The sequence below is a fragment of the Meles meles genome, chromosome 4 (assembly GCF_922984935.1).
Source record: "Meles meles chromosome 4, mMelMel3.1 paternal haplotype, whole genome shotgun sequence".
In the NCBI taxonomy this organism is placed as follows: Eukaryota; Metazoa; Chordata; class Mammalia; order Carnivora; family Mustelidae; genus Meles; species Meles meles.
Window position 1 is genome coordinate 135154485 of NC_060069.1, and position 14151 is coordinate 135168635.

Genomic DNA, 14151 nt, shown 5'->3' on the forward strand with positions numbered 1-14151 from the left:
AATTCTTATAAGAAAAAAAGAAAGACAATGATAGAATTAAACTAGAAGAAAACTTAAGAGAAAACTTAATGACTTTGGATCAAAAAGTCATTACTTTTTGAACATTACTAAAAATAGCACAGACAATAAAAGAAAAATAGATGAATTGTACTTCATCAAAATTCAAAACTTCTGTGCACTGAAGGACATTATCAACAGAGTGAAAAGGCAACACAAAGAATGGGAGAAAACCATCTATCTGATAAGGCATTTATATCCAGAATACATGAAGATTTCCCATAATTCAATGATGACAACAGCAGCAAATAAACAACCAAATAAAAATTTGGCAAAAGATTTGAATGGACATACAGGTAAAGATATAAAAATAGCTAATAAGCACATGAAAAGAATCTTAGTATCACTCATCATTAGAGACATGTAAATCAAAACCATAATGAGATACCACTTCAAATCCATTAGGACTTGAAAGTTAAAAAAAAGTATGACTATTATCAAGAAACAGAAAATAACAATTGTTGGCAAGAACATGGCATTGCTGTCCATTGCTGTCCATTGCTGATGGGGATGGAAAATGGTATGGTGGTTCCTAAAAGATTTAAAAATAGAATAATCATATAATCTAGAAATTCCACTTCTACATATACACCCAAAAGAACTGAAAGTGGAGATTCAAACATACTTATAAACCTATGTTCATAGCAGCATCATTCATAATAACCAAAAGGAGGAAGTAATCCAAGTACCCATCAACAGATGAATGTATAAACAAAATCTGGTATATACAAACAATGGAATATTATTCAGCCTTAAAAAAGAAGGAAATTCTGACACACGCTACAACATGGAAGAACTAATTGAAATCAGCCAGTCACAAAAATATAAGTACTATATGATTCTACTTAAATGAGGTACCTAAGGTTGTCAAATAGAAACATAAAGTAGAATAGTGGTTGCGGGGGATGGAGAGGTAAATGGAGAATTATAGTTTAATAGGTAAAGAGTTTCAGTTTGGAAAGACAGAAAAGTTATAGAGATGGATAGTGGCAATGGCTGTACACCAATATCAGTGTACTTAATATCACTGAACTGTCACTTAGAAATTATTAAAATGGTTATTTTTATGTATGTTTTATCACAATTATGCTTTATAGACTCCAATTCCTATCAAGAGAGATATCCAGACTCCTCTTCTATGAACAACTAGAATTGTGGATAAAATGTATATATAAAAGTTTAGACACTAGACAACAAAGGGCTCAGAACTGTGATCTCTATAAAAAGGAAATAAATTATTTGAACCCTATAATCTAATATCTCTCTGCCTGGAATAATCTGCCATGCAGGAAGGTTGGACCCAATGGAAGCAGGGTGGTGTTCCCAAACCAGGGAAAAAGATGGGAGTTTAGGGAGGGTAACTAGAATTTGTATCAGATGCCGCAATGGAAGGAGATGTGTGGAGGCAGAGTTCTGAAATCTGCAGTGGGGTCCCCATGAGTAGGTTGCTGGATATAAACCTATGTATGCTATTACTATTATCTTACTATTATATTACTGTGTAACCTATTCCACAAAGAGCTCTAAGCTGAACAATTCAAAGGTCACAAATGCTCTGAAAGAATAAAGTTCTGGGGAGACAGAGTCTAAGGACCTTAGAGAACATCATGGACATTCAATAGAAACCCTAGAAGGGTCTTTTAATTTTAGGTCTTTTTTTTTTTTTTAAGATTTTATTTACTTATTTGACAGAGAGAGAAATCACAAGTAGGCAGAGAGGCAGGCAGAGAAAGAAGGGGAAGCAGGCTCCCTGCCGAGGAGAGAGCCGGATGTGGGACTTGATCCCAGGACCCTGAAATCATGACCTGAGCCAAAGGCAGAGGCTTAACCCACTGAGCCACCAAGGCACCCCAATTTTATGTCTTTTAATTTTAAGGGAGTTTAATTAGCTCTGGTGTAAAAGATACCCATCTTTTCTCCTTCTCATTCTCTCAATTCTGCTTGCTTTGATTTGGCTTCATTTTCTGGCAGGGAGCAGGCTACGTGTCTGAAATACTGAGAGAAAATATTAATGATTTTGAGGTAAGCAAGGATTTCTCAGACAAGTTTACAATGAGTGGGACACGTAAAAGAAAAAGCTGATAAATTGGACACTGTCATAATGAAACATGTCTGCTCCTAAAAGGACATTGTTAAGAGCATGAATATGCAGGCTTGCAATATGTACACCTGAAAACCACCTGTGTCCAGAATATGTGGGGTTGGGGGAATGTGCATTTTTATATACACAGACAGTAAAACATTCAAGAACTGTCAAAAGAATTGAAGACACTTAACAAAAGATGGTATAATGGCCAATAAGCTCAAGAAAGAATGTTCAACATCATACAATGCCAAGAAAATATAAATTAAACCAAAATAATATATCATTATACACCCACTAGAATGGCGAAAATTAAAAAGACTGATGAAACCAAATATAGGTGAAGATACAAAGCAACTTCAAGATTCCTTCATTGCGGACAGAAGTGACTAAATGGTACAATATTTTGGAAAACAGTTCGGTAGTTTCTTAAAATGTTAAATGACCCTAAAAAGTCACTTTCAATTGTTAGCCCATGAAAAATGAAACACTTGGAGCACCTCGGTGGCTCAGTCAGTTAAGCGACTGCCTTTGGCTCAGGTCATGATCCCATGGTCCTGGGATGGAGGTCCACCAAGCCTCCTGCTCAGCAGGGAGTCTGTTTCTCCCTGCCCTCTGCTGCTCCCCCTACTTGTGCTCGCTTGCTCTGTCAAATAAATAAATAAAATTAAAAAAAAATAAAATAAAAAGCACTTGTCCGCAATATTTATAAATTCACAGAAACTATTTTCATAAGGACCCCAAACTGGAAAAAACCTACATGTCAATCAAAATGAGTATGGATATATAAATTGTGGTATAGTTATACAATGGAATACTATCCAGCAATAAAAAGGAATGAACTGCCCGTACATGCAACAACCTTGATGAGTCTCAAAAACATGATGCTAAATAAACGACTCAAGAAAAAAAAGCACATATTGTTTGATTCCGTTTGTATGAAATTCTAGAAAAGGGATATTTAATCTTGAGTATCAGAAAGTAGATTTGCTTAGAACCAGAGATGGAGAGGGGATTAACTGCAAAGAGCTCACTTTTGGGATGCAGTAAAAGGTTTTATATTTTGACTTACAAGACTGTTACATGCTACGTAAAATGTGGTACACATATTTTTTGAAACTCATCACTGTACTCTTAAATGAGAATATTTTATCGTATTATGTTATAACCTCAATAACCTCAATATAACCTCAATAAAGTTAAGACTTACAGCAAATGTCAACTTTTTTACAAAGTGTGAAAAAATACAAATCTTAGCAGATCATTTTTAAAAGATAGAACACCTCTAATATCAAACATAACAAAGATAGGACAAACATGCCCACAGATCCATGAAGCAGAGATTACAACTCAAGCAACAATTCTGAAGCAAAATTCCCAAATAATACACAATTAAGCATCCATAGTCCACAACACAGTCCACAGCATAAGAGTAGGACAAAAAAAATTAATTTTAACTAATATTATTTTACATAATTAAAAATAGTATATTTTATTAGAATGATAAAATATTACCTATTTCATTCCAATAGCAATCATCATATTAATGATGAAACACTGGTGACATTATTTCCATTAAAATTAAGAAAGTATAAAAATATCTGCTGCCACATAATCTAACTTAGCAATAGTATAAGAAAAAGAAATATGATATAATTGTTGGATACAGACATCATTATTTGTTTCATGCGATATAATATTCTACCTAAAAATATGAAAATAGGAACTAAAAAAAATTAATCCACTGGGAAGTTGTAGTATAGACATATAAATATACAAAAACCATTAGCCTTGGGCTCATATTAGCAAGTCAATATAAAATATAATAAAGAAAAGTATTAAAACACACAAAAATATTATTATTAACATTGTAAATATATTTTATATTTTCTCAGCTCCCCAGTTTTTCTTTTTGAAAACTTCCCCACACCCCAACACTACGTGAATTTTTGGAACTAACTATAAAGACACGCTCTCCCTTCATCCAGGGCCAATCTGAATGCCCAATCAGCCTACACCCAGGATTAGACCACAGGAGGATATGAAATTCAAACAGGTCCATTTAGGACCTTTTGGGGGAAGTTGAGAGAGAAAGTGGCTTTCTTCCTTCCAGATTTCAAGCTATAAGGAAACACATCCTGAAGCTACAGACGGTAATAATTTTTTTCCAGTATCAGATCCAGTGGTATTTAGTGTAAAAATTTTCAGTTATATGAGGTAATACATTTCTTCTTTCCTTAGCTAGTTTAAACCTGGTTCCTGTGATTTGCAAGTTAACTAGCTCTTTGAAAATAGGAAGAGAAAAAGAGGAGAAGGAGAGATGAAGAAAAGGAGGAAGAGACAGAGAAAAGAAGACCAAAGGGAAAAATGAAAAATACAATACCCTTAAAAGAAAACTACAAAGCTTAAAAACCTTACATAGGAACAGAAAATATCTGAATAAACACAGAGATATACCATGATCCAGAAAGGAAGAGAGATTACAAAATCAATTAGACTCATATTAACTTATATGGGTAATGTGATTCTAAATTAAGGTCGCAATGAGATGTCTCCAGGAAGGGAATAAACGCCCAAAGAAAATAAATGATTTTTTTAAAGATAATGAAATCATAATTTTATAGCAAACGGCTATAACATTTCAACAAAAACAGAAAACTGTCAGGTATGATAATAAAATCATAAAAATGATTAAAATTATGTTTATATTATAAACCGATTAAAAAGAAGCCCCTGAAATTGAACCAAGAATTGATACACAGATTGAAACAGAATGGTAACACCCAGAAATAAACCACATTACCCATGATAAAGATGGCAATTCATAATCAAAGATAACAGATTTTTTTTTTTTTAAGATTTTATTTATTTATTTGACAGAGAGAGAGATCACAAGTAGGCAGAGAGGCAGGCAGAGAGAGAAGGAAGTAGGCTCCCCGTGGAGCAGAGAGCCCGATGTGGGGCTCGATCCCAGGACCCTGAGATCATGACCTGAGCCGAAGGCAGCGGCTTAATCCACTGAGCCACCCAGGCGCCCCAAAGATAATAGATTTTTAAATAAACAAGGACTAGGATAATTGATTCTAGAAAAGTTAAATTATATGAACTAGAAGAGTATAGTCAATATGTGCATGACCTTAGTTCAAGGAATGACTTTCTAGCATAAAAACAAAAGAAACTATAAAGTGTGAGACTAATAAATTTCACAGCACATAAATTTCAAACTTGGGTGCATAAACACTATACACTAGCCAAAAGACAAGAATATATAAGCTAGGGAAATATTTTCAATGCAAGGTATGAAGGAAATTGATATACTTACATATAAAATACAAAGGAAGAAAATACCCAACTGAATATCAAGAGAAAGATATAAACAGATATTTATAAAATAGGAAAATGGCTCATTAAGTCATCAAAGTGTGCTTAATCTTCTTAAAAATCAAAAAAAGGTTAATTAAAATAATATTCCCATATCATTTTTATTATTATACCCATTGACTATTAACATCAATGTTTATGACAGGATTTTTAACAGTGACTATTTAGCAGTCAACTAAGTACACAGAAGCAGATCCCCCTCCTCTCCACCCCAAGGAGGGGGCCTGATGAGGAGCTTGATCCCAGAATTCCAGGATCATGACCTGAGCCGAAGGCAAATGCTTAACCCACTGAGCCACCAGGTGCCCCTTGCCTTGCAGCTTTGAATGTTGACCAAGTCAGTAACAGAGGAGCCTCAAAACCCAGCCAAAAAAAAAACAACAAAAAAAGCTAATACATCCTGGAAAGGTTTAACCCGACTTCCTCTGATACTCCTCTGAAACCCCACTCTCACCCTCAGAAGGCTCCATGAAAACCTCTTCTCTCCTTTTCCTCATTTCTGAAAACAATACATATTTGTTGACAGCGATAACAATACCATCAACGATAGTAATAGTGCTTAGTGGTTATTCAGCACTCACTCCAAGTCAGGCACTGTGCTGCTTTATATTTGCTATCCTGTCCCTCATTTTATATATGAAGATCACATAATTAAAGAACACTAAGGAGTGACATCTGAAAAGCACAACCATACTCATGGCACAAATGATCATGCAAACAGTTGAGCAACCTAAATTCACTAGCTCCATTATATTTATGTGCAATAAAAAGAATGAAGATCTTTTGGGGCCAGCAAACTGTCAGGTATGAAACAAAAGACTGACCTTACGCCTACAAAAACACAGGTTTATACGGCCCAGAGTCAATTAAGCTGCAAAACTGTAGCCAGAACTTTAGTATCTCTGAAGGCTAGGGGCAGAAGGCAAAATAAGAGGTAAAAGTATGCTTAATCTTTGGGTTCTGAAATAATCAGAGCACATTTAGAAAATACACACTATTTAACAAGTCATAAGTAACCACAATATTCCATCAGTAACTCTTCCAACTGAGCAAATCAACATTCAGAAAATTGCGGAAAACGAAGCTGACTACACAAACAAAATAAAGTAGATGTCTGGTAAGTCTTTAGATCAAGAATTCTCAAGCATGGGTTTAAAAATGAGGGTTAAAAAAGACTGTTCAAAATGATACATCCCCAGTGATTCTGATTTGGGAGGGAAATATGCATTTTAAAATGCATACCCCAGGGCGCCTGGGTGGCTCAGTGGTTTAAGCAGCAGCCTTCGGCTCAGGTCATGATCTCAGGGTCCTGGGATCGAGTCCCATGTCAGGCTCTCTGCACTGAAGGGAGCCTGCTTCCCTCTCACTCTCTCTGCCTGCCTCTCTGCCTACTTGTGATCTCTCTCTGTCAAAATTAATAAATAAAATCTTTTAAAAAAAAATGCATACCCCAGGGGATTCTGATACCCATAGTCCATACAGGTCTACCCCAACTGTGTAATGTGAAGGCCTACACCTGGCAAGTACTTTGAGACAATTACAGAGAAAATGTACATGGGAGAAAACGCAGTGGATTATACTAACCTAATTTATAATTGACCAAATCACACACTTATGTTACCTCCTCTGGGCTTTGCCACACTGGGAGACAGCATTATGACTTTCACTACCACTTAAAAAAGAGGAAACCGAGGTTCACAGAGCTAAAGTGATTTGGCCTTGAGATAACAGGCCAGCAGGACTTGAATCTGGATCTTTTAAATGCAAATTTCATGTTCTTGCAGGTTACCCTTATCTTAAACTTTTGTGCTAATGCTGCTTGTAGACATGTGATTTTAGCCAATCAGTAGAAATAAATTACTAGTCACATCAGAAAGATTTTTTAATACAAATTATACAAACTTATACAAATTTTATAAAATTTTTATACAAAATATGAATTTTTATACTTCGTAGAGAAAAATAATGATGAATTTGTTGAGTCAATGAGCTCAGAGTGCCATGGGTTTTGGAAAGATCACTGCCCTACGAAGCCTACTAAGCAAAGTTCTACAAATTTCTACACTCTCCCTTTTCAAAGTGTAGTTCCACATACCCACAGGCGTTAACTGGGAGTTTATCAGAATTGCAGAATCTTGGGCCTCACTTCCAGCCTGTGGATAAAAATCTCTAAACAAGATTCCAGAGTATTTTATATTGCATATTACAATTATCTTAGAAAAATGAGTCAGTTTCTCCTGAATTTCACTGTCCTCAACTGTAAAACAAGAAAGAGGAATTAAGTATCTTTAACATCTCTTCCAAGTTACTGGAACAGGAGATTTGGCAAGCTATGGCCTGAGGGCCAAATCTGGCTGGCAAGATCAGGCAGGTTTTTACATTTCTAAATGGTGGAAAAGAATTAAAATCATAACATCCTGTGACAGGTCAAGATTGCAACGAATTCAAATATTATTGTCTATAATAAATTTTGTTAGAACGCAACCAGACTCATTAGTTTATGAATTGTCTACAGCAGTTTCCGTATTACAATGACAGAGCTGATTAGATACAGCCGAGACTGCATGGACTTCAAAGCCTAAAATGTTGACCATCTGGCCTGATACAGAATTATTTGCTGACCCTTGCAGCTACAACTACCATTTAAGCACTTAATATGAATCAGAAACTGCACTAAGACTATATATGAATATAACTTGAATATATGTGCATATAGATACAAATCTGTAAACCGTTTGTTCAGCTATCTCTCCATTCCCCTTTTATTCCATTAAAAATTTTTTTTAGATATTTGAAGGAGAGAGAGTGTGAGCCAGGGGAAAAGGGCAGAGGGAGAGCAAGAGAAAGAGAATACTTAGGCAAACTCCCTGCAGAGCACGGAGCCCCATGGGGAGCCCTACCAGAGAGGCGATATGGGCTCCCCATGGGGCTCCACACAGGGCTGATTCCAGGACCCTGAGATCACGACCTGACCCCAAATCAAGGGTTGGCTGGCAGCTTAACCCACTAAGTCAGCCAGACATCCCTCCATTTAAAAATGTTTAAAACATCTGATAATCCCGGGTTTTCAGAATTTTTTTTTCCTTTTTTAAAGGCAGATGCAATCATGTAATGATTTTCATGTTGAGGAGTGTGAGACCGGCTCTCTAAGAGGCACGTATCAAAATCTCCAGTGGAGAAGGAAGGGGAATTTATAATTTGAATAAAACATACTTAACATGAAATTAATTACTGAAAATCCAGCAACTTCCTGGGCACGTGGGATTTCGAGGAAAATGAGAGGGAGCACCAAGTATACGAATGATTTTGAGAATAACTGAAATCTTTAATTTCCTTATTTTCTATTTACTGTCATTAATATCTAAAGGGCCTGCTATTCTATTTCAGTCAACAGAGACAGAAACATACATAGTAGTTATATCAGAGTTTTCCCAATTGAAAATTCAGGTAATTCCTAAGTACTAATCAAAACAATAATCTTAGAAAGTTTGCCACAGGAGTTTGGAGTATAAACTATGATTCTAAAATAATGCAAATAAGAAATGACACAAAGTTAGGGGCTAGACTTTAAATTTCTCTGACTTCTAAATTAAGATGCCACTATCATACATTACACAAATATATAAATGCTTATCAAGAAACATCTAAATGAGAAAAATATAATAAACTGTATGCTAATATTACTTAGATTCTGCATTTGCTTATAAAATTCAAACATTTCTAGAATTTGATCAACCCAAATATCCAATTGAAAAGAAACAAGAAATAATTTGAATTTCTAGGTGATATTTTAAGGTTATTCAAGGATGCATTCAAGAATTTTTTTCTAAAAGGAAATTTAAAATAAAGAAAATCATCCGCCTTTTTGCAAAGGCACAAAAATCTATTCATCATGAATTTTAAATTTGTTACTTATTATCATAAAGTAGAACAAGTAGTACGAGTTCTACTTTATTACCAGAAAGAAGTAAATGATATCACCAATATTAGTAAACTTTATTACTATAAACCAGTAAACCAGGAGAATAAAATTCTATTTTATTACTCTAAACCCATTTTTGTTTTTGTTTTGTTATACAAAAAAAGTTGTAGTACGTTTACTTTGTTTGCTTGGCAATTAGCAACTTAGCTATGTAAAAAGTTTGCTCAAAAGTAAGATTACTTGAGCACTGAAATTGAAACAACATGTTTAGTAAGTCATGATTTTCAAATACTGAATTAATTTCTCTATTATTGAATTATTCTTTCTTGTGAATTTTTCTGTTCTCTATTTACATCTTCCTGTAAAAGGATTTCTAGTAAGTAATAAAATACAGAATATACAATTTAAGAAACACATACATATACACACATAAATATACAAACTTTCTTCATAATTACCCATTTGATATAATTAGTACCCAAATCATACTATTTTTTTTCATACTATGATGTCATAAAATTCTCTATTCCAGATTCATAAGACTGTACTGATTATCTTACACACAATTTGGTAAGATAAATCAAATCATTTAGTTCTTACCAGATTCTGCCCAGCACATCAAACAGAGAAAAATGTATACTTTCATTTGGAATCCAATAAAAGTAAAAGCAGCACGCAGACTCAGCAAAAAAGAAATTCTGAAATTCATTAAGGTTTCTCTTTGGTAAGATTGTCGGAGTCTGGTAGGTTTTAACATAAAAGATAACTAACCTTTTGCTCCTCCCTGTTTGTAGAAAAGGTAGGGTAGTTTGTCTTCTCTTATCTAGCTTGTGGTGGTGAGAGAATTTTTAAGTCAAAACTCTAAGAAGTCACCAACAGCGGCCCAAGTTAAAATTTAAGGGAAAGAAAAACTAATTATATCTTTCTTTATTCCTCTTAACCTCAAGATTTCAGAAGTGGTTAGGAAGAATATGTCTGTTCAAAGCCTAGAATAAATGTGATGTTAAAAAATGCTAGAAATAGAAAGAGTCAGAAAACGTTGTGGTTTATGTCTATTTTGATTACAAACTAAGTTGTCTTCATACACCATAAAATCAATAATAAAATCCATATCCATCAAGCTGTCAAATATAAAATATGGCTTTTTCATGTTTGTGTAATTTTGCAACCTAAACTCAGTGGCTATTCTAAAATTCTAAAATGCTGGGTTGCCCTTGAGTTCTACAATTGGAAAATAAAAAATAATTTTGTTTTTAATTTAACAAACATTTTAAAATTATGGGATTTATTTTCCCCCCAACATGTTAACTCCATTTTCCCCCTTACTTTCCTTCCAGGAATAGACTTTAGTCCGTCTGGAAAATGGAGAACTGTTGTAAGTACATGCGTGATCAGTTCAAAAATTGTTTGTTTTTTTTGTAAATTCAAGTCTCTGTAAATTTCCAAAGATACTTCAAGAACAGAAGTCCGTAATTCATATCATCGATCAGCAGAAACTAATCAAGGTCTGGGAGGTATTTCAAAGAATCCACAAACAAAAGGAGGTATTCATTTAAAAACCATGAAAAATCTAAAAATCATCAATTTAAACTGTTTGATCTCCAGGCATTTTATGTGAGACTTCACTTTTAGAAGGAGCCCACTACTATAATTTGACTGGAGACCACCAATGCACTCCTCTCAAATGCACTCAAAGATAGGAACAAACCACATCATTTTGGAATGAGGGAAGAAAGGTAATATAAATGTCATACATGTTAAAAGAGATTCTTAAGTTTATACTTAAAAGACAAATCTTTCCTATTTAACATTTTTCTTTTATCTTGTGCTTTTGATGTGACTCTGAAATATCAATCTTATACATTATTTTCATCTTAACCACTCTGAAGAGCTCAATTGAAAATATCAACTTGGCATGTAAGACAGTACGCTACATAGCTGAATTTCAAAATGTAAAAAACTATACAATTTTCATAATTTTTACTTACTGTCAGTAGTAATAAAATTGAAATTACCATCCATTGCATTAAATAGCAAAATACTGAGAAATGAAAAATTATATAAAGAGTCCACAGTTTAGTAAGAGACTATTTCCATGCTTATTTAGTGCTCCTTCAAAATAAAAACTGACTTTAAGTTTACAGACATGGATACAATATAGATAATATAACAAAAGTGATAATGAGGATGATAAGGATAAAGATATAAAATTGATTGAGCCCTGTGAGGGGCACCTGGGTGGCTCAGTGGGTTAAAACTGATTGAGCCCTGTGTACCACGTACACTTCTACCAGGCACTTTACAGTAATTATAATGGGAAGTTAAGTAGTGTATACTGGAGATGGGGGAGTCATTGTTTATAAGAATTTATTTTGGCACAATCTTTTTGTGTAAATTAGAAATATGTGTCAAAATACTTAATGGTCTTACCCTTTGATTCAGCAATCAAATGTCCAAGATATTTTCCCACAGAAGTACTAACCCATGTGCACAAAGACATATGAGCAAGGATGTTAATCTCAGCATTTTTATAATGGCTAAAAAAGGGAAATAATGTAAATGTCCAACAGCAGGGTATTAGTCTAATTATGTATGTACTGTGGATTAAAATTAATGATATAGATAAATCAATATTAATGGTATAGAAAGTCTCCATTCCATAGTTCAAGGGGAGAAAAGACAAGCTACAAAATAATATGTAGAGTAAAATTTATTTTACTAAAATATGTCTTAATATGCATAGATCGAAGTTAGGTTTTCCTCCAAAATGTTTATCCCTGCATGGTAGACTTACTGATGTTTTTTTTACTTTATTTCTTTAAGCATTAAAAATATTTCTTTACCATAAGCATATAATACAAGTAAAACAAAAAAAGCTCTATTTACTTGGGACAAATATGGTTAGGATAATCAGAATAAAGAAAAAACGAAGGTAGGAAAAAAGTGAAGACAAAAGTGAGGTCAATTTTAGCAAAAGCATCCACCAGAGTCCCTTAACACTATTTGATCAAGTTTCTCCATTCACTCATTCATTTATGCAACTTTTATTAAGCATGTACTGATTTCTGGGCATAATGTAGCTGAACACACAAAGTAAAGACGTTCATTTATTCAAACTGTATTATGTCAACAACTATTTAAGATACATCCACAGGTATGTCAGGGATTGTCCTAGGTACTGAAATATGTTTACCCTACAGAAATTCACAGTGAGGAGGGCTTGAAAAATGTATGTCTATGGAACCATGGCGCCACACAGCAGGGAAGCCAGCTAATCTAGAATGCAGAGTTCAGAGAAGCCTTGTAGGAGATGCTGCCTGAGCTGGACTGTAAAAAAGATTAAGAGTCAGTTGGGCAAAGAAAGGAATAAAGAAGCTCTTGTTTTAGATAGGTAGATAGATAGACAGATTTATATACATAGCTTATAATTTTATATATTATATATAAACATTTTCATTTTTGAATACATGAAGTTAGGGGTATAAAACATCCTGATATGAGTGAAGAAAGGCTAATTCTTTATAGTATTACACACATTTAACCCATTAAATCTTTTTTTTTTTTTAAAGATTTTATTTATTTATTTGACAGAGAGAGCTCACAAGTAGACAGAGAGGCAGGCAGAGAGAGAGAGAAAGAGAGAGAGGGAAGCAGGCTCCTTGCTGAGCAGAGAGCCCGATGCGGGACTCGATCCCAGGACCCTGAGATCATGACCTGAGCCGAAGGCAGCGGCTTAACCCACTGAGCCACCCAGGTGCCATTAAATCTTATATTTGACTAATGGTCCAAGAAATGCTGAGAATAAATTATTTTTTAGCTACTGCTAGGTTCATTACAATGTGTTACTTATTCACTATAAGTCAGGAAATACAGTAAGCCTAAATTAGGAAAATGGTACATATTTAGGTCAAATGCTGAATAAACAGCTAACTGCATGAGCTTACTTTCAGAGTTTCTAATATTAAAAAAGTACTCTAGAAGTCTAAACACCATAGGGGCGCCTGGGTGGCTCAGTGGTTTAAGTCTCTGCTTTCCGCTCAGGTCATGATCTCAGTGTCCTGGGATTGAGCTCCACATCGGGCTCTCTGCTCAGTGGGGAGCCTGTTTCTCCCTCTCTCTCTGCCTGCCTCTCTGCCTACTTGTGACCTCTCTCTCTGTCAAATAAATGAATGAAATATAAAAAAAAAAAAAAAGAAGAAGTCTAAACACCATAAACTCAGGTCCTGCCAAAACAAAAAAGGATGTGATAAAAATGCTAAAATCATACATATTTGTTTTAAATAAAAAAAGTATGATGCAAACTTCAATACAGCAAAACAATATGGTTGCTAATTATACAGCTAAAAGTTTCTATCATTCACAATCAGAAAGGTACACTACAAATTTTACAATGAAACCTGAAGATCCAACTCCCAGATCAGCTGTGAATGAGGGGAAGTTAAAGAAGGAATATGTTCATTTGGGTAAGATTTATGAGATAAAATGAATTTAAAATCAATAGTACTACACATAATTGAGAGCTTCAGGTATTCATTCACTTGATCAACATATATTTGTTATATAACTGCAATGTGCTAATTTCCTTAATCCCCTTTTACTGTACCACAACAATGTTGAAGAAAGAAAGAAAGGAAAAACGGAGACAGGACTTACATACTTAGGATATCCACAGAAGGTGACTACTAAAGTTACTGAACCATGATTTTGT